General features: G+C 36.5%; 1 protein-coding gene and 1 long non-coding RNA gene across 4 annotated transcripts in view; one reads left to right on the forward strand and one right to left on the reverse strand.

Annotated features, from left to right (window-relative positions):
• LOC122806720 (CUGBP Elav-like family member 4) overlaps positions 1-23970 on the reverse strand; it is a 1919882-nt gene that overhangs the window by 737503 nt on the left and 1158409 nt on the right. The window lies entirely within an intron of this gene.
• LOC122806721 overlaps positions 1-23970 on the forward strand; it is a 145742-nt gene that overhangs the window by 18715 nt on the left and 103057 nt on the right. The window contains exon 2 of the long non-coding RNA XR_006365545.1: positions 5705-5798. This is a non-coding gene — a long non-coding RNA (uncharacterized LOC122806721). The remainder of the gene's footprint in view (positions 1-5704; positions 5799-23970) is intronic.

Consider the following 23970-nt stretch of genomic DNA (forward strand, 5'->3'; position numbering starts at 1 on the left):
ATTTCCAAAATTCCAGATACTTGGGCTGGCAGCATGACAAATGCCACAGTCTTTCTTCTTACTAAATAAAGTGGAACAAAATTTGTTCCACCAGTAACTAAAAATGATTACTGTATTAGTAGCTGATATTGCTGGATATGAATTTCTTGTTCCTCACCCTTAATTAACAAAATGTCTAAGTCAGTGGTTTTTCCTTACTTCATGTTTGATTATAACAAATACAATACTTTTCATACCAGTTTGGGTTAGCTGTCCATAATCCTTAAAGGCTTTGAATTACTGATACCCAGGTGCTTATACCAGACAAATGTAAACAGCTCTGTATTCACTGTGCTTTGATATGGTATACAAACTAATGTGTTTCAGTTGTCACAGTAATTAAACACAAAAAAGTTAAGAGGTAAAACAGCATCACATTGCCTAATGTAAGGTTATACAAAACAGGATTCTAAAAACCCATTTGGCCACAACATTTACTGGAGAAAGCACCTCTTGCTCTTCCCAAGGTGCTACAACCTTTGAAAAAATCTATATTTAGTTTTGAGATCAGGGTGGCCTCCCTACCAATGCATGGAGATCTCTGGTTTCCCTTCATTCACAAGTGAAATATTCAGCAAAAAGGATTGGTCCTTCTTTTGGTTTATTTTGCACTGGTAATCTGTAGCAGACCTAGAACTGAGGTGCTTACTAATAAGCTTCTTGTGGTCATATCTCTTCTCCTCTTAGATCCAGAAATCTGGACAAAGCCAAGAAACAAATGGGGGGATCTCAAAAGCCCACACTTAGGGAAAGATGTTAGGGTTTACTATCAAATGGGTGATCGGACTTTGTTCGATTTATGTAAGTCCGAACGCCCAATCCGACTTTAGGAAAGAATGAAAGAAAAATGTTAAAATACACAGCAGCAAATGCACTATAGCATTTGCTGTTATGAATTTTAACATTTTAATACAGATCGCACTATAGTGGGGATACCCTTTACATCTTGGAGTTTGTATATATTTATATATATATATATATATATATATATATATATATATATATATATATATATATATATATATATATATATATATATATATATATATGAGTAGCAGGGGGTGTGTGGGGCTTGCCCCCCTGCAAAACCATTCTTTGCTGTGTGTAGTAGAGTAGTACAACTTGCGGAAGTGTGGTTAATGTTGGAAATATGTCGAATTTGACATTTTCTACTTCCATGTTCAACATTTGTGTCAGTCATTTTTGTTTTTTCTGCTCATTTGGTTCGCTCAACCGATAACTCACACAAGGTGCGATTGGACAAATGATAGTAAACCGATGTTAGCTATTGCTCTTAAAAACTTATACAGTTGCTAGAATAACAGGTCTTTTGTTAGCATGTATTTTGTGAAGGATATGAAGACTGAAACTGAAATGTCTGTCATTATTTAATGAACAGACCAAAAGTACAAGGCAGAAATGTGGACAGCTGACAGGTATGCTTGCGGTGTTTTTTGAGGTCATAGTACATACATTACAGTGTTGCCTTCAGTAGACCAAAGGAGCAGGTCAAAGGCCATGAAGACTATGTTCCATTTCTATGATATTTTAACTTCTGAAAGCAGACATCCCTAAAGTTAACAGTGCAACAAACAAATGTTCGGTGTTCTTTTAATATGATTAACCCAAGTAAAACTTAAAAAAGCTATGGCTGACAAGAATGGAACTGTACCAATAAAATTTCACACTTTAATAAATAAAACAGATTAATTCAGATAAGTGCTTTTGTCTATACAATATAGACTTCTTCAGATGAAAGTGCTTATCTGAATTAATCTGAATTATTTATTAAAATCTGAAATTTTATTGGTACAGTTCTGTTCTTCTCAGCCATAGTTTTTAAAGTTTTAATTGGGTTTGTCGTCATTGCACTGTTTTCTTTTGGAGTTTGTTTTTTGAATATGATATATGAAATCTGTACATCCAGTGTCAAAAAGTATATACATGATGGAAAGATTTAGCGAAAGCATGAGTAATTACAATGCACAAAGTGAGTGTGATTTAAATTATATGCATGCAATATAAAAAAAGCACTATATAATTTACAAAATAGCAAAATAGCAAAATTCATAGAAAAATGCTTAAATTTTATATACGTACTACTTACTTGCACCATCTGGATCCCTGTCAGAATTTTGAGAGACTCCAATATGTGTCCCAAAATAAAAAAACAAACAAACTGGAAGATGCAGAAGAACAGAATGAAATCCACACAATGTTAGCATAATAAAAACTTTTAATCCACGCTTTCATAACCAAACTTCTTCAGAATAAAATGTACATTCTCAACATCACATTTAAAAACAGTTTTGAAATACCTCTGCACCAATAAATACATTCTTCTACTTAAACAATTATACAATTAATCAATACAATTTCAAGGTTCAGGAAGTTATTTCCTTATATAGACTCTATGATTTTCAAAAAAACATTTATGTTGACAGCATTATTTATACCAAGTTTTTTTTTATCTGAATTTAATCTGATTTGCCATAAAGCCTCCTTTTTGGTTGGACCTTTGTTGGGTCCCCACTATAGATTGTAAGTTTTTGTTTCCCTCTAAAATTTTCCATTTGTCAGAAATAATATTTGTGATAATACCACTGTCTACTGTCATGTCCAAGCAAAAAAAAATACCAACATCAGATGTGTTAATGTCATGGCTCTGTTTTGTATTGATGTTGGAAATCCCATGCTCAAGGATGGCTGGAAAGAGACTGTCCCTATTCTATGTAACATAGTCAGCCTGCTCTTTCAACAGGATCTTACTATACCCTCTTTCAACAAACAAGGTAGTAATAAATTCTATTTCCTTCAGAAAGTCATCCATTTCACTTGTCATTCGACTAGATCTTATGAGCTGTCCTTTGGGAATGTTATTCTTCATATAACGAGGGTGCATGCTGGTATAATGCAAGTAACTGTTACTTAGTAAGACTTACAATCTATAGTGGGGACCCAACCAAGATTTGTATACAAAAATCAAAACAACATAAAAAATATTTTAGAAAGAGAGAGAAACAAATTTGCATATTGCTCTAACATCACACAGAAAAGATGGGGTATGTATAAGTGTGGAAACTGTAACATATGTAGATACATTTCTGAAGGTACCTTAGTTAATTTAGAACATTTGCCTTATACTTTAAAAGTTCCAGGGCATTTTAACTGTAAGAGCAAAGGAGTTGTATACATTGGCATGTGTGCATATTGTAGTGCATTCTACATTGATATGACTACAAGAGCCTTATGCACCAGAATAAAAGAACATTATTACAATATTAGAAAACAAGACAAGACAAATGTTTTTTATAAGCATACTATCATCTATCCTATGTACAAAAAATTTTTGTTTTCTGTGCTGGAGCAAGGAAATCATGATTTTAGGAGTGGCGATTTCAAAACAAATCTTGAACAAAAGGAGGCTTTATGGCAAATCAGATTAAACTCAGATTAAAAAAAACTGGTATAAATAATGCTGTCAACATTAAATGTTTTTTGAAAATCATAGAGTCTATATAAGGAAATAACTTCCTGAGCCTTGAAATTTTATTGATTAATTGTATAATTGTTTAAGTAGAACAATGTGTTTATTGGTGCAGAGGTATTTCAAAACTGTTTTTAAATGTGATGTTGAGAATGTACATTTTATTCTGAAGAAGTTTGGTTATGAAAGCGTGGATTAAAAGTTTTTGTTATGCTAACATCGTGTGGATTTCACTGTTCTTCTGCATCTTTCAGTTTGTTTTTTTGTTTTTTGTGGTTCTCCAGGAGTATTTCTACATTTTTATGTGTCCCAAAATGTGTGTGTGATCCTTGAAATATAAAAGTGAAGTACAGGACTTGATGATAAACCTAAAAAGCGTTAAACATAAAAGCAAAGTACAAAACTTGCTGTTACATCTTTCTTCCTGCACCCCCAGCAGTGGGGGAGGTCTGCATTCTTCACAGTGTCATTACTATTTAAATATACCGACCTTGAGTCCACTGTACCTATAGGTGAAGAAATAATACTTCAACATATAGCAATTTCAGAGTTAGCCCTGTGCTTGTACTTCATTTCTCACTGTTCCTAGAGGTTGCACTCATGGTCCTCAAAGATACAACAAAATGCCACAACTTCTATGTAGCATCAATGAGGGAATTAAAATTCTATCAAGTAGAATTCTAAAATTGGCGTTCCTAGTATTAGCATGAGAAACAGAAAATCAAATTTCTCAGAATGCAGCAAGAAATAATGCTACTATCCCTTTAACAGGGAAGGGTATATATATATATATATATATATATATATATATATATATATATATATATATATATATATATATATATACTGAAAATCTAAAATAAAAAAAAATGTTTTTTTTTTCAAGCAGTTGAAGTGGTGAGGTGGAGGGGAGTAAATACTTTAGAATCTTCACTGTGGGAACCGCATCACTGTTAGTCTTGCAAATTATTTATTTTCATTTTGTTTGAAATGCATGTCTGGATGATTTTGCTATATCCTGGGGCTTTAGTTTTAAACTGAATAAAATGTAATGCTGTAGGTATATATGTTGGAGATTTTTTTTACTCTATTTGCCCAATAAAGATAGATTATAATGTGAGAAATGAATCTGCTGTTTAGCAAAATAAACAAACAACTGAAGTTAACCTCTGGTACAAAGCAAACATCTATAATAGGCACAATATAAATGCAGTAAAAACATAAAAAATTGTGGAAGGTACATAGTCTACGAAGCAATTCAGAAATCTAGTGGTATCACATAGCAGCCATAGTGTAAATGCAGGGTGTGGTAAAGTGCATTCAAAGTCATACAAGCTGACACATTCCTATGACAAACTCATAGCTTTAAATTCATCTATCTATTCACAACCCCTTTTTACCCCATTGTTGCACATAGGGTTGGGGTGCCACTTCAACAGTGGCAATAATCTAGAGCCAAGGTTTACACAGTTGGGTGGCTAGCCCTGTTGCAGTATTCTTTCACACCACGCTCACCTGCACACTCACACCTATGGCCAATTTGGAGTGTCCAATCCACCTAGTGCATGTCTTTGGAATATGGGAGGAAACTGGAGTACCCGAAGGAAGCTCTTGCAAACACAGGGAAGAGACCTACAAACCTACACTGGAGGCACCCCAGCAGAGAATCAAACTGGCGAACCTCTTGCTGTGAGGTGGCAATGCTATCTGCTGTGCTACTGTGCAACCCACCTCTTTGGATATGAAGACTGTTTTGCTCTCTTTATTATTCTGACTTTACTCATGACAGACCAACCACTCTTAGTTATAAAACAGATAGGGCATGCAGGCAGCTGTGAAAATGCAAAATGTGCTCCTTAAATAACTGGATCATAATGAAGTCAGTAAGCGTGCAGAAAGAAGAAAAAAATATCTATGTTTTATTCACTAGTAGGCTTGTATAATTCTGTCCATTTTTGATGACGAGGAATTAACAGAAAGAGCTACTTCTTAAGACAAAAATTAAGTCACATAAGGTTAAAAAATCCAGGTATCAGTCTAGAATATCTGATGAAGCTGTGTATAAATCATATTCTGTCATAATGATATATATGATGCACCCTAGCTGGTAAACAAATACTCTTTCTCAGGTTGAATGTTAAAATAAGGTGCTGACATGCATTTTTATTTCCTATGCAGGAACTTTAGTCTCCTCAAAGTAAGAACTGCTGCATGAATACATGGGGACATTTTAAAGGTACCATTTAATGGCTGGAGGCTTAACAACTGTCTGGTAGGTATTTGGCTAATCTCTTATACACAGAGCAAGAAATTAGCATTTTTTCCTTATAATATTCATTTTGCTTCCATGTTACAATATGTTTGACAGGAAGTGCTGGGTGCTTGCTGTGTAGAAAGTACAAAGGAAGCTGTAGGCTTACAATAATTTTTCACCCAGTGATTTTTTTTTTACTTAATCATTCCAGCTTGCACAACAGATGCAGTATTAACAGATGTCAAAGCCCAGGTGGCACAAGCTGAAAGAGGATTTACCATATTTATTCCATAAATCTTACTCTGATTTCATCACATTCATCTAAAAAAAGAAATAAGCAAGCAAAAGCTTAAAAAGTCGTGATTATAGCATTTAGATTTGAGGAACTTAAAATCAATATTGGTCAGTATAACAACAGTAGTCAACACCAAATAGACTAGAATCAGATCATTGTACTTCAAGAATCAGACAAACTTCTCTGTGACTAGAATATGAAACTAAAAAGTGATAGGAAATAAACAAGCCAAAATGTCTGTGCAGTCCTGTGACAACACAATTGCAATGTGGTATGACCTTATGGGTCAGATATAACCTAAAATAAAATCAGCCAACAAAATAAATATATGAATAAATAAATAAATAAATAAATAAATAAATGAACGAATAAATAAATAAATAAATAAACAAACACAATACAATACAATACAATATGACAAGCAAACATGGCAATACTATCCCAAAGCAACATGGCTAGACTTCTCTGACAACCCATTGCTGTTTATATACAAACACACAGGTGTCAACACCCTACATTGACTAAATCTAGTTACTTTTTTAATGCAAGGCTTACAAGATCATCCCAAATAATTATTTAAAGTGAATGATGATGACGAGGATACAAACATTCTAGTTGCAAAATATATCTTGGTATCTTAACTGTTTTATAAAAGCGAGACGTGATTAGTACAAGTCCATATGATGAATCCGATCATTATACATAACGTTTCTAATGGCAGTGATCACAGAATCTGCAAAGGCATAGCAAGAAATGATGCCAATCTGAATATTTTTCTCCAGAAGGGAGCTATGTACTGTATAGTGCAAATGCTTTTTGTTTTGCCTGTGTAGAAATGAGAGGCTGTGGAAATATGCAGTCATTGCTAGCTAAGTTTCATGAATCTGCGTCTGCTTAATGAAGACTTGCAAACACAATAATGCAGTGTGCTTTACATTGTGGGTCGATACAAGATAACCCGAGACATGCCGCAGTTCTGTCAGTATGCATCACCGTGCGACATATTTGTGTCTCTGGTTTTGGGCTCTGTCAATGCAATCATTAAGTCCTGCTAGTGTTCACATCTAGCCTTTCTGATAATAAATAAAGGAATAATCTTAGGGAAGTTGAAAGAGGAGAATCATCCAGACTGAATGCAAAAGGAGGACCAGCAGCAGTGCAAATCAGAGAACATGTAATAAACGTCCCACTACTTATTGCTCAGCATCTCATTTAGTGCTCTAACGTGACACATATTATGGATTCCCAGTTCGCAGTCCTGTATATGGTAATACAAGTACCTGGCTCTTGTGTTCCTGCACATGAGAAGATAGTACTTCTGGCAATAATTTACTTAATTCTGAAACAATCAGGGAAGCTGCCACACATATTAACATCTAATGAATGCATTACACTGTGGTGTTTTGCTATATAATACATGTTTATCCTCATTGCTAAATACAGCCATATGATTGTCAGGAGAACAGTAATGCAGCTTCACTCTAGAGAGCTCAGCTTTATAGCTTATATTTTAGATTAGATATTGTCCTCCTCTTCTCCCCACATATCCTATTTTGCCTTGCAACCCTCAAGCAATATTTGTTATAGTGTTTGTTGCAGCAGCCTATTTCAGGAGTTCACTACTCTCTCAGTGAAGTAGAACTTCCTCAGATCTAATCTGATGTGGAATCTCTCTGATTGCTACTTAAACCCTTTTCACCATACTTTGCTCCATGATTCAGAACTTCACTTACCAGCATATTATTTGAACCGGTATAGTATCATCTCTTTCTCTCCCTTTTCTGAAATGCACAGACTTGCATACTTAGCCTTCTGTCATAGTCAATTCATTAATTTTACTGAACACTGTGCTTTACTGCCACTTCATCTTGTTAGCCAGAGGAATTTCTTTCTCTCTGAATGGCCTCCAAAGCTGATAACTGTAGTTAAGCAGTGGTTTGACCAATGGCAATAAATGCTGATATGACTCTGTATGGTGGCCCTTTCTAAAGTGCACCCCAGTGAAATACACTCTAAACTCTGGCAATGTCCACTGTTCCTTCACCCTGCTGATGGTTAACCATGAAAAGAAATACTTTACTTACCCATCCCTCTGCACCTAGTGAACCTTAGTGGTTGTTCATTTAAAGTTCATTTTTGAGAATGCTGGTATATTCTATAATTCTGTAATTCTGCTTTGAAGCCTAATTTTTCAAAAACTTTCTATGCTTTCTGAGCAAAAGGCAAAGGGCAGATTCATGATGAAAGACAAATTCAGTAAAGCCCTCATTAGTTCTATTAATACAGTAATGTAATGAGTGGCACTAGCAAATCTGATAGATTTGCATTCATCTAAACATGAAAATGTGCACAAATTAATGTTAATGCTTAACGCTGCTCTTTAGAAACTAGAACTTTCTCAAACTAAGTTAGCAGAGGTGAGGAACAGTCAGGCAGTTAGCATAGAAGAGGGAGGCTCTAAGCTGTTAAAGAGCTATGTCTTGTCATTAGGCATAGAGGGTTTCAATCCTTCCACATCTGTTTCCCTACTGCATGACTCTTGAGCAAGTAAGTTGACCAGACAGTGCTCCGGAACCAATCCTGAAAAGGAGTAACCTGACCAGACAGTACTCCAGAACCTATCCTGAAAAGGAGTAACTTGACCAGACAGAAAAGGAGTAACTTGACCAGACAGTACTCCAGAACCAATCCTGAAAAGGAATAACCTGACCAGACAGTACTCCAGAACCAGTCTTGCAAAGGAGTAACTTGACCAGACAGTACTCCATAACCAATCCTGAAAAGGAGTAACTTGACCAGACAGTACTCCAGAAACAGTCGTCAAAAGGAGTAACTTGACCAGACAGTGCTCCAGAAGCAGTCCTGAAAAGGAGTAACTTGGCCAGTTGAGTGCTAAACAAAGTCTGTATTTTGTTTATTTCATAAAGTTACAATTATTATTTGACCACTCTATTATATATCGCTCTTTACATTATATTAACTGACAAAGCATAGTCACTTGAGAACTGAATACTATAATACCAGAAATACATTATTTATTTGAGTGGGAACTATTTTGTCCGAACTGCAGAAATTATTGCATACCTTTAATAGACTTTGATAAGTTCAGGATACCCCTGACTGCCTTGATTGTTCCTTACAACTTTGTACTGCTCCTTATACATCCAATTTCAATAGAATAATAACTGCAGAAGGCCAGTAATGCATTGACCTACTGCATTCTTTTCAAGTCTAGATTCCTAGGCACCAGTATGTATACGTTAAGTTTGCTTGAGTGATAAACATTGAGAGGAGTAAATGATTGTTTATGTGCCAAGTAAGGACAATTATAAATCAATGACATGCCCATTAGGTACTCATTTCTTATTTGCATGCCTGACAGCTGAGATGGCCTTTAATGATTGCGTTTCAATACCTTTGTGTTTAGTACCATTACAATAGTAGAACTTGATAAAGTTCTAGGCAGGATAATCTTAAATCAAAATAGTATGATTCTAATCAGGAAACTAAAGGTAATTCTATCACAGGCAAAGATTTATAGGTTCACAGTTATATAGTAGGCTATCAACCATGAGGGCCTTTATAAGCTTAACCATGCAATCCAACCCAATTGTGTCCCTTTGTATCATGGGTATTTATTAGCAGGGGGAAGGTTAGTTATGACGTTTCTTGAGGTTATGTTAGGGGTATGTTATTCTGGGCATTACTGTCTGTCTCTGACTATTTGTTAAAGGGCATCACAGTGTCTTTGATCTGCACACTGTATTTCTCCATAAGACTGCTTGTCTTTCTTTGCATGTTTCCCCCTCAAAGTTCCATTACCATCTCTGCTGGCTTCCTCTGTACGTATTTTTTAGATTTTTTTTTTAGAACTTTATTCTACTTTCTGTGAGGTTTTGATAAATGGACATAGTAATCTTATCTAGCTGGGTATCACCTGGAGTTGTTACTGAAGCAGCTTATAAAACACATCCTGATCATTCCTCCAGTACCCATTACTTACATGTATTTTTCGTGACCTGTTTCTAGACCTTTACCATGACCCCCAAGTATAAATAATATAAAGACTGACTTTCCCTATGCAAATATTCAGACTGAAGCTAAGTTGGCCATCTGTGACAGTTCCATCAGCCTAATCTAATGCCTTGTAATGCTCGTTCTTTATTCTTCTCTAGTCCACAGCCCAAATTTATGGCATCATTCAAGAAGATGACCATTTTGTCTGCCATTCCTTTATTATACCTGATAGGTACATGTAGCAAACAAAGTGGGCCCCAGATCTGATCTCTGCAGTGCACCACTGGTTACCTAATGTTTTAACGTTTTTTCTTGACATCTCTGTTTACTCACCATTGACCTCTCTTTTCTGGTCTTCTACCACCTCTCCATCCATTTGCAAATTCTGTACCCCACTCTTAGCCCACTTAAATTTTCCACAAAGTCTTTTATGTGGTATGCAGTGAAAGATCTTTCTGATATACCATTGCATTAAGACACCCAAGTTGCCACTATCCCCATTCTTAGCCATTCATTCCATGAATTGCATGAGTTTGGTTTGACAGGATCTCTTTAAATCTTTTTTTTCCCTCTGGCAATTGTTTGATTACAGTAAGTTGCTCAAGCTTGTCTTAACACTCCTTTCCAAGAGGTTGTCAACTACAGATGGTAGGCTGGCTGGCTTGTAGTTGTCTAACATGCTATTTTGCCCTCTCTTATGCTGAGGAATGTGCAAAGCTTACCTCCAACCTCTTGGGACCCAACTGTCTTTCAGCCATCTACCGGAATATCTGTGACTGGATCAGTTGAACTCTGAATACAGTTTTTTTAAGTATTTTGGTGATACAGTGTCTGATGATTCTGGATAATGGTGCTGGTAAAACACAGGAAAAAGTACCCGATAATTTAGGGCAATTATGACTTTGCATCTCTCGTGTTGAACTGAACAATTTAAAAATGTCCTTCTTCTTGAATGTGCAATAAGATATAATAGGATTATTAAACATCTTAGCCATAGGTAAAATGCTTTTCTTGCAAGGCACTTGAATATCAAGGCAAAATGTTGGTACTCAGTCAGTGGCTAAAAAGACAGTGTGACTGACAGGGGTCTCAGTGTCTGACTTTCAGTAGTGAGATGTGCAGTCCTCCAGGGTGCCTTGAATCTGATAAATTTCATCTGTCTCTATCTAGGAAATATAAATACTGAACAAAGACATTTCTATTCCACATTATCTTTTTTTACACTACCTGAAAAGCCACACACATGAAAGACTACTTCTCTGTATAGCACAATACAAAATGTGAATTTATATATATATATATATATATATATATATATATATGCGTGTGTGTGTGTGTGTGTGTGTGTGTGTGTGTGTGTGTGTGTATATAAATATATATATATTTATATACATACACCAACTCAAAGATTGCACAAAAGTAATGAAAAGAGAAAGCAAAACTTCCTGAAAAACCAACAATGTCATATCAAAATCCCTTAAACGTACTCACCCATCCACACATTAAAATACATTCACAATTTTATGTCATTACACACAAGCACATACAAAGACTACCAAAATATATATACAGACATATTGTATCATTTCATTCAGCAGATGTATTTATAACCTATAATGTCAAGGCTATGGCTCCCTGTTTCCCCCTCTGCAATCAGCATAAGTTACTACTGGATCACAATCATGTCTGTTATTTCCCTACATTATTCATATCTGGAAAATTGTGTTGATGATTCAGTTTTATTTCACTGTTTATCAAATTTAATCTTACAACCATTGAAAAAAATGCTATATTACTTCTTTTCTAGCAATGAAGGAATTAAATCAATCAACTTAACAATAATTTATTTATTTTTATTTTATTTATTTTATTTTATATTTGTTTACTGGGAAGGTCCGACTGGATATATGTCCATTTTCAGCGGAGGCCCTGGGAGAAAAGCTCCAAGTTAGCAGAGTACAATTACATTAGGAACAACAGAAACATTTAGGAATAAGTATAATATGCAGTCTTCAGTAAGGTTACAAACATAGATAGAACACTGTTGACATAATCAGATAAAGCAGCTTAAGTTTCAGACATTGATACATGCAGATAAGGACAGCAATAGAAAAAAAACTTTTCAGTCATCTACTTTGTTGTATAATCTTATGCAATGGAAAACACAGATGTTTGGATACACATGTTGACAGGACTTCAGGTGTGATGCATGAAATCACATGGCCATACCTTTGTAAGTAGTAACGTACATTAAAGCTCCGGTGGGATTACAGTGTCAGGTTCACCTTTGTTATTTGATAACTGAAATGAAATTGATGGGAACAATGACAGATACGAAACATATTCAAGTTAAATATATTTTTTGTCATCTATCATAATGGAAAGTTCAGATCTAAAGCAGGAAGACACTGAAAGGATGTCACCTAAAATATATAAATCACAGAGCCATGTCCTCACAAGTGCTAAGTCACTTCAAAGTTCTACTAGCATTACCTTAGGATATTGGATAATGGAAATGAATTTATTTCACTTAAACTAGCCCATGCACAATAAATTAAAATTAAGATACAATTGGAAAGAAACCATGTAGCTAGAAGAAGTAACTTTATCAACACAGTGCTAAATCCTAACAAATCACTTTAAAAAATGTTCATATTCAAATGGAGTTTTGCGCAATAGAATTACTTTCTCATTTTCCTGCTGAGATAGGGAAATGTGTTTTTACTTATGAAAGTACTAAATTAAAACAGTTTGCATTCATGAACCTTCCCAAATTAGCTAAAAGAATAAGATAAGATAAAAAAATAGTGATAAAGATGTAATGCTCTATCTACCATGCTAAAATGTATTCTGACAGAAGAACAATTCTGCATCAGATTATTGTACAGCAGATTTATTTTATTAAGTAACATCCATTTCAGGCATAGCTGGGTCCTAGTCAACCTTCCAAAGGCAACATGATCCTTTGCCTTCAGCACCGGGCATTGGCACATCTCTGGTCAGTAAGGTAGTGCCAAGCATTGCTTAGCCTCTGATAGTATTACTTGAGTACCTTTATGTCAACAGCAAATTATGTTTCTGCAATGTCGCTTTTATAGATATTAGACAACCTTCACTGCTTTCTAAGTTTATTTGTTAATCAGAGTTTTAATATGGAGAATGTCTGATATAGAATGGTTGCTACAGATTTTGTAAACTCAGTGTGAAATAATACACTCTACTGCAAACTAATATTTAACCTCATCTAGATCAAGGAGGTCATAGTCTCCCTATACTCATCGCTCATCAGACCAATGATTGAGTACAATGCCCCATTCGGAATGTATCTGACCCAACACTTGCAGGAGCTGGAGAGATTCAGTCGCTTACGCTTTGCTCAGAGTGACCTTTGCCATCAGAGCCACAAGGGCGGAGACTTAAACCCTGACACCGCGGCTTAATAGGACGTGGGAGGAGGATATTCATCACAGACAGACTCCCTATAATGGGTATAGTTCCCATACTAAAAGGGGGTGGCGTGCTACAAAAAAAACTGCTAGGCTTGTAAATGCCCTCGGGCAGATAGCCTAGTATGAACCTATGAACCTATGAACCTATATTCTATGAATGCTTTTAGTAAAGGCTTATTTTCCTTAGTAAAGGCTGATTTTTTTATAATTTTCAGACCAGGTTAAATCACCTGGACAACATAATGGTCCATAGCAATGATTTTCCTTGGACTGTCTATAAAAAGATGCAATGAAATATGGAAAAATATTTCATTTTCAAGTTATTAACATTATCTGAAGATGGTGTAATGAAAAGGGGAAACAGCACTTAAATAATTAGCTCTGTGTTTATTCAAAGAGTCTTTATGCTGGCTCACTACACAAGTGTTTAATGTTTAAAAATAACAGCCATGCTTGCAATGGGTAATCATTTCTCTTGTTCAGAAATTCCAGTAATTAGAATCTACCAGTATATTAACATATATTTATAGGCAAAGGTTTTCAGATTGCTGATAACCAATGCGATTTCAGCATCTCTTGCACCCTGTAATATTGATGTTTGACGTCTTCATGTTCTACTATGTGTTGTTGCAGAAGGTGACAATGGATACAGATTGCACTATTGTTGTTGTGATATCGATCTGTATGTAGTATGTCACAGGAAGGCTTTCATCATTTAAAGAGTAGGCTAATACAAAACATGGAAAATAATGAACAAATCTTTTGCGCTTATTTCCATGTGATGTCCTTTCATCTAAGTAGTTCAGTACTGGAAATCTTTTATTAAAGACATAGGTTCATAGGTTGGTACTAGGCTATTGGTCCTAGGGCCTATACAAGCCTAGCCATAACAATTCCCTGGCTATTACTTCCCACACTATTTACTTCCCTGGACCCCCTGACATTTATAAGTCATGTTTTCTTTATTCATTCTTGCAGCTCCTCTGTCATAAGACCAGTACCACCACCCACAGTCCATCAGTCTCTCTAGGAAAGTGACCAGTACAAGTCCGTACTAGGACTTTAGGGCATTAGATTGGTATTTACAGTCTGTCTAGATAAGTGACTAGTATAAGTCCGTACTAGGACTCCAGGGCATTAGATTGGTATTTACAATCCCTCATGAAGGCTGCTAAGCCCCGCTGAAGCTCTGCTGATACCCTAAGGTGAGCAATAAAGAGAATTCCTTTATAAACCACACACACACACACACACACACACACACACACACACACACACACACACACACACACACACACACACACATGCACACACATACAAACACGTGTGTGTGTGTGTGTGTGTGTGTGGGTGTGTGTGTGTGTGGGTGTGATTCTTTGCATGTAAACAGACATTGATAAATTCACATATCAGAAATACAGTGCCGATGGAATTGTAAAATATCTGAAAGGTTTAACAGATAGGATGAAGCTTCAGGAACATACTCCTGATATTGAATGGGCAGCAGCTAAATCCCAAATTAGAGGATTTCTTTTGCAAAAAGCCTCATATTATAAGAAAAGGCAAAACAATGACATTCAAAAATTAGAAACAAAAGTGAAGCTACTCGAGAAAGAACTGATTCAGAATTTTAATGCTCAAACAGAGAAGGAAATGTTGAAATGTCAAAGGGATCTCTTCTTGCTGCATAATAGTAGAGTAACACTTCAGGAGCATAGGTGTTTAGTGAAATATGCCAATAATGTTCAAATACCGTCAAAAGCATTGGCAAGGATTATAAATCAATCGAAAACAACTGTACATATTTCGGAAATACAATGCAATGACACAGTGTATTCTAAAACTGAGGATATTATTGATATTTTCAAAAAAATCTATACCAAGGTTTATGAGGGTCAAATTGATAGATCTATACATAAACAGAATAAAAGATTCTTGCAAAAAATTAATTTTCCAAAATTAGAAGAGAGTCTGCAAGGTGACCTGATTAAACCTATATCTTCAGAGGAAATAGTATATGTAATTCAGCATATGAAAGTACATAAGTCCCCAGGTCCTGATGGTTTGACAGTTGAATTTTATAAAGAGTTTGCTGATAGTTTTGGTAAAATATTGTCTCATGTATTTAACTGCATAATCAGAAATAAAATTAGTGACCCTCACCTTAATGCATCAAAAATAATCTTTATACATACAGCTAATTCAGACCCCCAAAGCCCGGACAATTACCGGCCAATAGCATTAATAAATGTGGATATGAAAATTCTAACTACCATTATAGCATGTAGATTAAAAAAGATTATGATCCATTTAATTTCTAAGGAACAGGCTGGATTTATGGCAACCAGACAAACTAGTGATAACACACTTACACTACATAATATGATGATGTATGCTAAACAAAACAACTCTAATATTTATGCCCTTATAATAGATGCTCAGAAAGCAATTGATAGAGTGGATATAAACTTTTTGTTTGATGTGTTGCCTTATTTCAATATGCCACAGGAATTTATTCAGATACTACAAATATTATATAGTAATCCTTATACTACGTTATATATTAATAGGAGTTATTCTAAAAGAATACAGATTAAAAATGGTACACGGTTGCCCATTGTCCCCCTTATTGTTTAACCTTTATTTAGAACCTCTATTTTTATATATTGAGCAAAATCTGTATCATAATGCACCAGTACTTTATAGGAATAAATTAGTAATGTCGGCATTTGCTGATGATCTTATTATTTATTGTACAACCCCACTTTCTGATAGTGAAAAGATATTAAATGCTATAAACGAATTTTCAGAAGTCTCTAATTACAAAATTAATTTGGAGAAAACTAGTATTTTCCCGTTAAGAACCCCTAAACCTTTTTCATTAATGTCCCTGGTGGGGAAGATATCATGTAAAGAAAATATCAAATATTTGGGTATTAGCTTCTCTACGGATAATAAGGACTTTTATAGTAATAATATTAAATGAGTATGGGAACTAATAGTAGCTGATTGTGGCAGATGGAGGAATTTAAGACTACCGGTATTGGCAAAAGTATCAATAGTGAAAATGAATATATTACCACAAATGTTGTATATCTTTATGTCTGCTCAAGTATCAATTACAAAGACAGTTTTTAAACAAATTTATAAAGATCTAGCTAAATTTATTTGGGAGCCAAAGAAAACTAGAATATCGTATGAGAAATTAATGACCCCGAAGAGTAGAGGAGGACTTGAGTTACCGAATTTTGAAGTATACTATTTAATTGTGAATGCCAACAGGTGTTTAAGAATTGCTAATTATGAGGTAATTAGTACAAAGTGGATACCAACTTGGGTGGTCTTGAATTACAAGCATATTCTAGATCGGAACATAAATCCTAAAGCTTTACCCTTTTTGGATAAAAGTAGTTTGATAAAGTATGGGATTATGGACCACTTAAAAACATATGTGTCATCTTTGCAAAATTTATTCCAATCAGTAGACTTGTTGCAATATATGATGGTTTTTCAACCTTTCCATAGGAATCCCAATTTTAAACTAAATAATCAGTTGATTGATCTTAGTAAATTCCCATTAATAGTTAATTTGACTCTGATTGATGTTTTTAATAAATTTCATTTATCGGCTTTGCAAGTTAGACAGGAATTGAATCTTCCTAAGATTTATATGGTTGTCATGAGACAAATCAGAGAACTTGCTCTGAGTCATTTTGAAAACTTTAAACCGGTAGTCGGAATTGTGGATAAATGCTCTGAATTGTGGCAGGCTCTCCAACAGGAGGTGAAATTTATAGCAACAACAAATAAATTAATTAAAGATTTAAAATTCCAGGATAAAATTCTGTTGTCAGGGTATTGGGTAAACAAAATTACAGTAGCAGATAATCAGGTATTAAAAGCAATTGATTTAACAATAAAATCGGTCTCCTTTCAAAAGTTGATGTATACGCAGTTGATGATTTGGAATAATGCTTATTATATTCGTCTTAGGTTATATAAATTTAATTCTAGGAATTCTCCAACTTGTCCATATTGCACAAATCAAACGGCGGATCTTCTTCATATGTTCTGGAGCTGCAAGTGTATATATAAACTTTGGAACTCTCTTAGAACACAACTACAAAAGATGGGTTATCAAAGTTCAACGTTATCATGGGAGTTTATGATTCTACATGTTCCTCCAAGAGAGCTCTCTAGGTCACAAACTATAATATGTATGAATATTTTTTTGCTGATGAAGTTATATATAGCTACAAATTGGCTAGAACCAGACAAGACATCATGGGATAATTTCAAGCTTGTGGCTATAAAGCATGTATTAGCACATAAATTACTCCTGAAGCAAAGTAACAAAAATATTAATAACCCGAAAATATGGGAAAAAGTTTTTAACATTATATTAGCATAATACTGTTATTAGGAATATATTAAAGTTTGGATGTATATGTGGAGGAAACAATGTTTTGAAAACATGTATGATATGTATGGACGCAAAGTACTTCTACAAATGTTTTGGCTTTATTTTTCTTCCCTGGTGTTTTCTTTTTTGGATTAATGATGATTTTTATATGGAAGCATTTCATGTAGATATTGTATATAGTTTTGATAGTAATAGTAGTGAATTATGTGTGTGATTTTATTGTATTTTGAAAATATATATCAATAAAAATTTATTATGGAAAAAAAAAGAAATACAGTGCCACTATAATGATTCCCCTAATGATGCACTTTACTATATGCCCACCCTAACCACTTGTAGATATATATCACAAACCCACATAAAAGCAAGTAGTTAATCTATTTTAAAAAGTAATAGAGATATACAAGCAGGTCATACTCACTTAAACACTATTTTTTGCCTATAAACACAGAGCAGATTAAAACAAATATAGACTGTCAAAAATGTAAACAAACAAAAAATGTGCATGTAATGATCAGACAGTCACTAAATATATCCATAAAGGCATTTTTACAATTTGCTTCTGGAGTATATAAGTACACATGCATAAATAAATGTAAAAATGCTGTTATAAAAATGAACATTTCCACTTAAATCAATTGTACACTCAAAGGTGCACATGCATATTGGCTTATATATGCCTGAACACAGAGCAATCTTTACCCATAGCAGTTCTGCTCTCACTAGCACATAGATATACTTTCATATATGTCTCAGTAGGTAGGTAGGTTGGTAACCCCATTCTTGTTTTGGATGGTGTCACAGCTGCGCCAAATTAAATATCTAGCTCCTGCTATGTAAAGCACTAACAATAACAACTATAAATAAAACATCAATATTCAGGACTCTCACAGTTTGCTACAGTGCACAACGGTTGATTTTTAACAAACGATGAACTGCTCAGTAGTTGTTTTTTTTTAATTTTATGGAGAAACATTGAAAAATTGTTACAAATATTAAGTAAAACTCTTTTGATATTCAGGTGCTGGCAGATCATACACACTGAATCTAATTTATTTAAAAGGCATTATCACAGCAGCAGAGCTTACTGACTTGTGACAACCAGTGCAGTTTAACTAGTAGTGGTTATGACTTTGGACTCTAACTCTGGGCCTGTGGCTGTCCTGCAGTGGTAGTAGCTCCAGCAACAATGATGGCTGAAGCTGAGTCAGAAAAAATATCAAGACAAAAGAAAATCCCTAAAGATGTACCAGAAATGTTAGCATTGAACCCCTGTAACAGCTTTACTAGGATAAATAATCAATGTTTCTACAGCAGGTATTGGCTAATATGATCATAGGTTAATAGACTTAGTACAGGTGGTCTGAATGAGCATACAGAGCCTAGCCATGTACCCTAGGAAGTATAAGTAGCAGATTTACCTGCCTTCGTGGTAAAAGACATACTGCTAGTCACATGACTACACTTATGTGGATCCATCCAATTATCATGGCTTAACTAGAAAGAATGCAACATAGGGCAGCCACGGTGGTGCAGCGGTTAGCGTTGTCGCATCACAGCAAGAGGTTCTCCAGTTCGATCCTTGGCCGGGGTGCCTTCTGTGTGGAGTCTGCATGTCGTCCCTGTGGTCATGTGGGTTTCCTACAGGTGCTCCAGTTTCCTCCCAAAGACATGCTGTAGGTGGACTGGACACTCTAAATTGGCCCTAGGTGCATGTGCCTTCTGTGGAAGGTTGGCGCTGGCTGCCAACGCAACACCATAAAACTCCACTGCCAATCAAGAGCAGACAGGTGATCCACTGTGGCGACCCCTAACAGGGAAAAGCTGAAAGAAGAAGAGGAACTAGAAAGAAGGCAACATGCTTTATCATTTAACATACAAAGGATGTCTCCCCCACATACACACGCACACAGGTAAGGAATCATTTGGGCAATGAACTTGTGCCTGCAAGACATCCAATTTATATTATAATGTAAACTGAGAACACTGAACATTACCAGTGTTGCTGAGGTTGGAAAGGTCTAATAAGTAAAGATATTTCATAACCCTGAAGGTAGGACCGAGATCTCCATGCAAAAGTCAGTGTAATACTGAAAAAAGTGACTTTTTTAAATCTAGATGGATAACTAAAGGACCCAATTGTTTGCTTTTCTTGGTTACAATACAGCAATATCATTCTAGCTGAGTTACATATTTAGAGAGATATACATCAAATGTGTCACCAGTACCCAAACATACTTTACCTTCCAACCTGTTCCTACTCAATTTATTCATGCCCTACTTAAGAAACTAAGACCCACCACCCTGGCTGCCAACCTCCTCCCAGCAGACTATCTGCAAAAGGCTGCTGACACCATAGCATACCCCATCTCAATCTTGATCAATAGAGCTATATCTGAAACTACTGTACCCACTATATGGAAAATCTCCCATGTCATACCTCTTCATAAAGGAAGCAGTTCCACTGAACTGTCAAACTTTAGACCCATAGCTATTCTGTCACCTCTAGCTAAAATTATGGAGAAGTGTGTACACATACAGCTCATGCACTACCTCACACAGAACAAGCTGTTGTCCAACTTTCAGCATGGCTTTAAGCCACACCACAGTACTACTTCTACCCTCCTCTTTCTCTAACGTCGTTAACCACAACCGCAATAATAACAAACTATCCTCAGCACTCTTTCTAGGTCTATCCAAGGCTTTTGACATGGTTGGCCACAAAATGCTTATAAATACATTGAAGGGCTTCTCCTTAAACAACCATGTACTCCAATGGTTTCAATCCTACCTGCAGGCAGGCAACAGGCAGTCCTATGGCAGGACAAGCTATCATCTCGCCTATCCATCACATTAGGAGTCCCCCAGGGCTCGATACTAGGATCCCTTCTTTTCTCCATCTTTATCAACGACCTTCATTCAGTCATCCCAGATGCTACCTGCATTCAATATGTGGATGACTCCACCTTGATTTGTTCTGATACCTCACCATCTACTTTATTCACATTAACCCAAAATACCTTCAATACAGTGGAAAATGGCTCTCCAATCAATATCTAATCCTAAACCCCAACAAAACTAAGCTGCTCCTCTTCCCCCCACATGCAGGACCCCCCCTGCCATCCTTCAACATAAATGCTAAGAATGGCACTATCATCTCCCCAGAAGCCCAAACTAAACTACTGGGTGTCATAATTGATAATAACCTGAAGTTCAATGCGCATATCACTCAAACTATCAAAACCATTAATAAAAAACTTGGCTCTCTTTACAGAATCAAACCTTTCCTTACCCCATTTGCTAGAACTGCATTGCCCATTCCCATCTGCTATCAACTCTTCTCTACACCTCACCTCTATTCTCCAACTTAAACAAAACAGATCTTAATAAACTATCATCCTGCTATAACCACATTGCCAGATTTGCTACTGGCACAGCCTACCAGACACACCACTGTCACAACCTAAATCGCCTAGGATGGCTTGAACTGCCTAGCCTACTGCAGTTCCACCAGCTAATAGTGGCACATAAAGTCCTTTTACCAACCAGAAAATACACCTGCACTAAAAAATATTATCAGCCCCTACACCAGTTCCTGGCCACTGCGATCATCCACTAGACTCCTAGTTCAAACATACAAATCCAACTACTCAGCTGGGGACTCTCTGTTTGACAACTCTGTTGGAAAAACATGGAACAGACTCCCAGATGACTTGACCCTAGATCCCTCACTAAATCGATTCAAAAGCAAACTCAAGAAATACTTCAAAACTCATTGGTTAAGTCCTTGCACTAACCCCGACAAGTGACCTCTCTATTACTTAGGTGCCTTACCTTCAAATACTTCTAACTTTTTTATAGCACACCATTTCAGGAAGGGTAAATTGTATAACTGCTGCTCAATGTGTCTTAAACCTGAATGTAATGTTATGTATATATAACTTTGAAAATAATGTTAGGTTTTGTAAAGTGTTTTATAATAACATATAATGTATAATGATGTACCTCCCTGGACTACAAGAAAAGAGACATAGAGGAGCTCTCTGAGCATGTAGCCCAGGCCGGTATAACCCTGACCTTGAGTAGCATCTTACCCTCACCAAGAATGATGCCACAGTATGAAGACAAGATTATCAATTTCAACAATTGGCTTAAGTATTGGTGTCATTCAAAGGGGATCCAATGCCTGTCAGCCTGGGATGACATGCTCGACAAGCCACGATGCTTCGCTAGGGAAGGCTTGCACCTGTCACCCCTGGGCTTTCGGATATTGGCAAAGGCTCTTGCTACCCCAATAGTGCCTTTTTTAGGCAAGGCTCAAAAGACAAACCCACCTCCATAGGTATCACAAGGGATAAGAAACTAAGAGTAATGCTACTCAACGCCAGAAGTCTAAACCTCAAGATGCACGCACTCAAAACTCTCCTTAGCATGGAGAACATCGATATCTGTGCAGTAACAGAAACCTGGTTCAAGGCTCTCGAGAGCACCCCAGCACTACCAGGTTATACCTCATACCATGCTTTTCGGCCCCAAAACTTGGACCGAACCACAAAAGGAGGGGGAGTATCAATATTCGTCAAAGATACCCACACCTCCAGGTTGGTGGCACAGCACGAAGCATCAGAGACTATCCATGTGCAACTAACAGTGGGTAAAACTGCCTTCCAGTTTATAGCCTGCTGCAGACCACCCTCCCAAACCCAGGAACCCCACTCGACCTTCCTGAGAACACTGAAAAATATGAAGGTCTCTCCAAACACCATTATATTGGGTGACTTCAACTACCCAACCATAGACTGGGAGCATTACTCTAGCTCCAACACCCTAGCCCAAAGGTTCCTAGAATTTATAAACTCAAATGCTATGGAACAACTTGTTACCACTCTCACAAGAGGGGAAAACATACTGGACCTGATCATCACCAACATGGGGACTCTATGCTCCAGACCAGAAGTGTATCCCTCACTGGTAAGATCAGACCATAAACTAATCTCACTGGATATTCACATCCCGACCCCACCCCATGCCCAGAAAACCACAGTGAAAAACTTCTCTAAAGCAAATTTCACACTCCTCAAAACCAAGGTGGAATCCTTCAAAGCCCCCGGGCCTGTGGATAATACGGCCCAGACCGCAAAATCCTTTATAAACGTATTCTATGAACACCTTCAGGAATGCATGGATCATGCAATCCCAAATAAAACCAAGACCCAATCCTCCAAAGGCAGACATCCTGTCTGGTGGACCCCAGCCATAAACAAACTATACAATAGAAGGAGGAAGCTACTACATGATAGAGCAAAATCCCAAAAAGGGAAGGCATCTCTGATCAGTATTAGCAAAAAACTACGGCCACTCATTAAATCATCTTAAGGCCAGCTTTGAGAGAAAAATTGCACAGGACACTAAGGATAATCACAAGGCTTTCTTTAGTTATGTTAGGAACCTGGGTGGGAATTCCCAGATATGCTCAGAATTAGTCCAAAATGACAAAAAATACACCAAACCCACAGACATTGCCAACATCCTAGCTGACAGGTTCAGCGCAAACTTCTCCCCCCCCTCCCCAACAAAAGGGCTAATATCTATCCCAGCAGAGTGCTGCCCCCCTGACATCTCAGATGTCAAAGCAAGAAACACAGCATCAATGGGACCAGACGGTGTTCTGGGCTGCGTCCTACATGAACTCCAAGAAGAGCTAAACCCAAACCTAATACTACTGTTCAATCTCAGCCTTACTACAGGATATGTACCCAAAGAGTGGCGTACAGCAACAGTGGTCCCTCTCCACAAAGGTGGTGCCTCAACGGATCCTGGAAACTATCGCCCCATAAGTCACACTAGCTTGGTCTGCAAAGCTATGGAAAGGATCATCATGGACCTTATAAATAAAGATATTGGGGACCTACAGACACTGGATCCTACCCAGTTCAGCTTTGTTAAGGGCAGATCCTGCCTCTTAAACCTGGTCGATTTCTTTGAAACAGTCACCAAGGCCATTGA

The sequence above is a fragment of the Protopterus annectens genome, chromosome 7.part0 (genome assembly GCF_019279795.1).
Source record: "Protopterus annectens isolate FY-2018-M chromosome 7.part0, PAN1.0, whole genome shotgun sequence".
In the NCBI taxonomy this organism is placed as follows: domain Eukaryota; kingdom Metazoa; phylum Chordata; order Ceratodontiformes; family Protopteridae; genus Protopterus; species Protopterus annectens.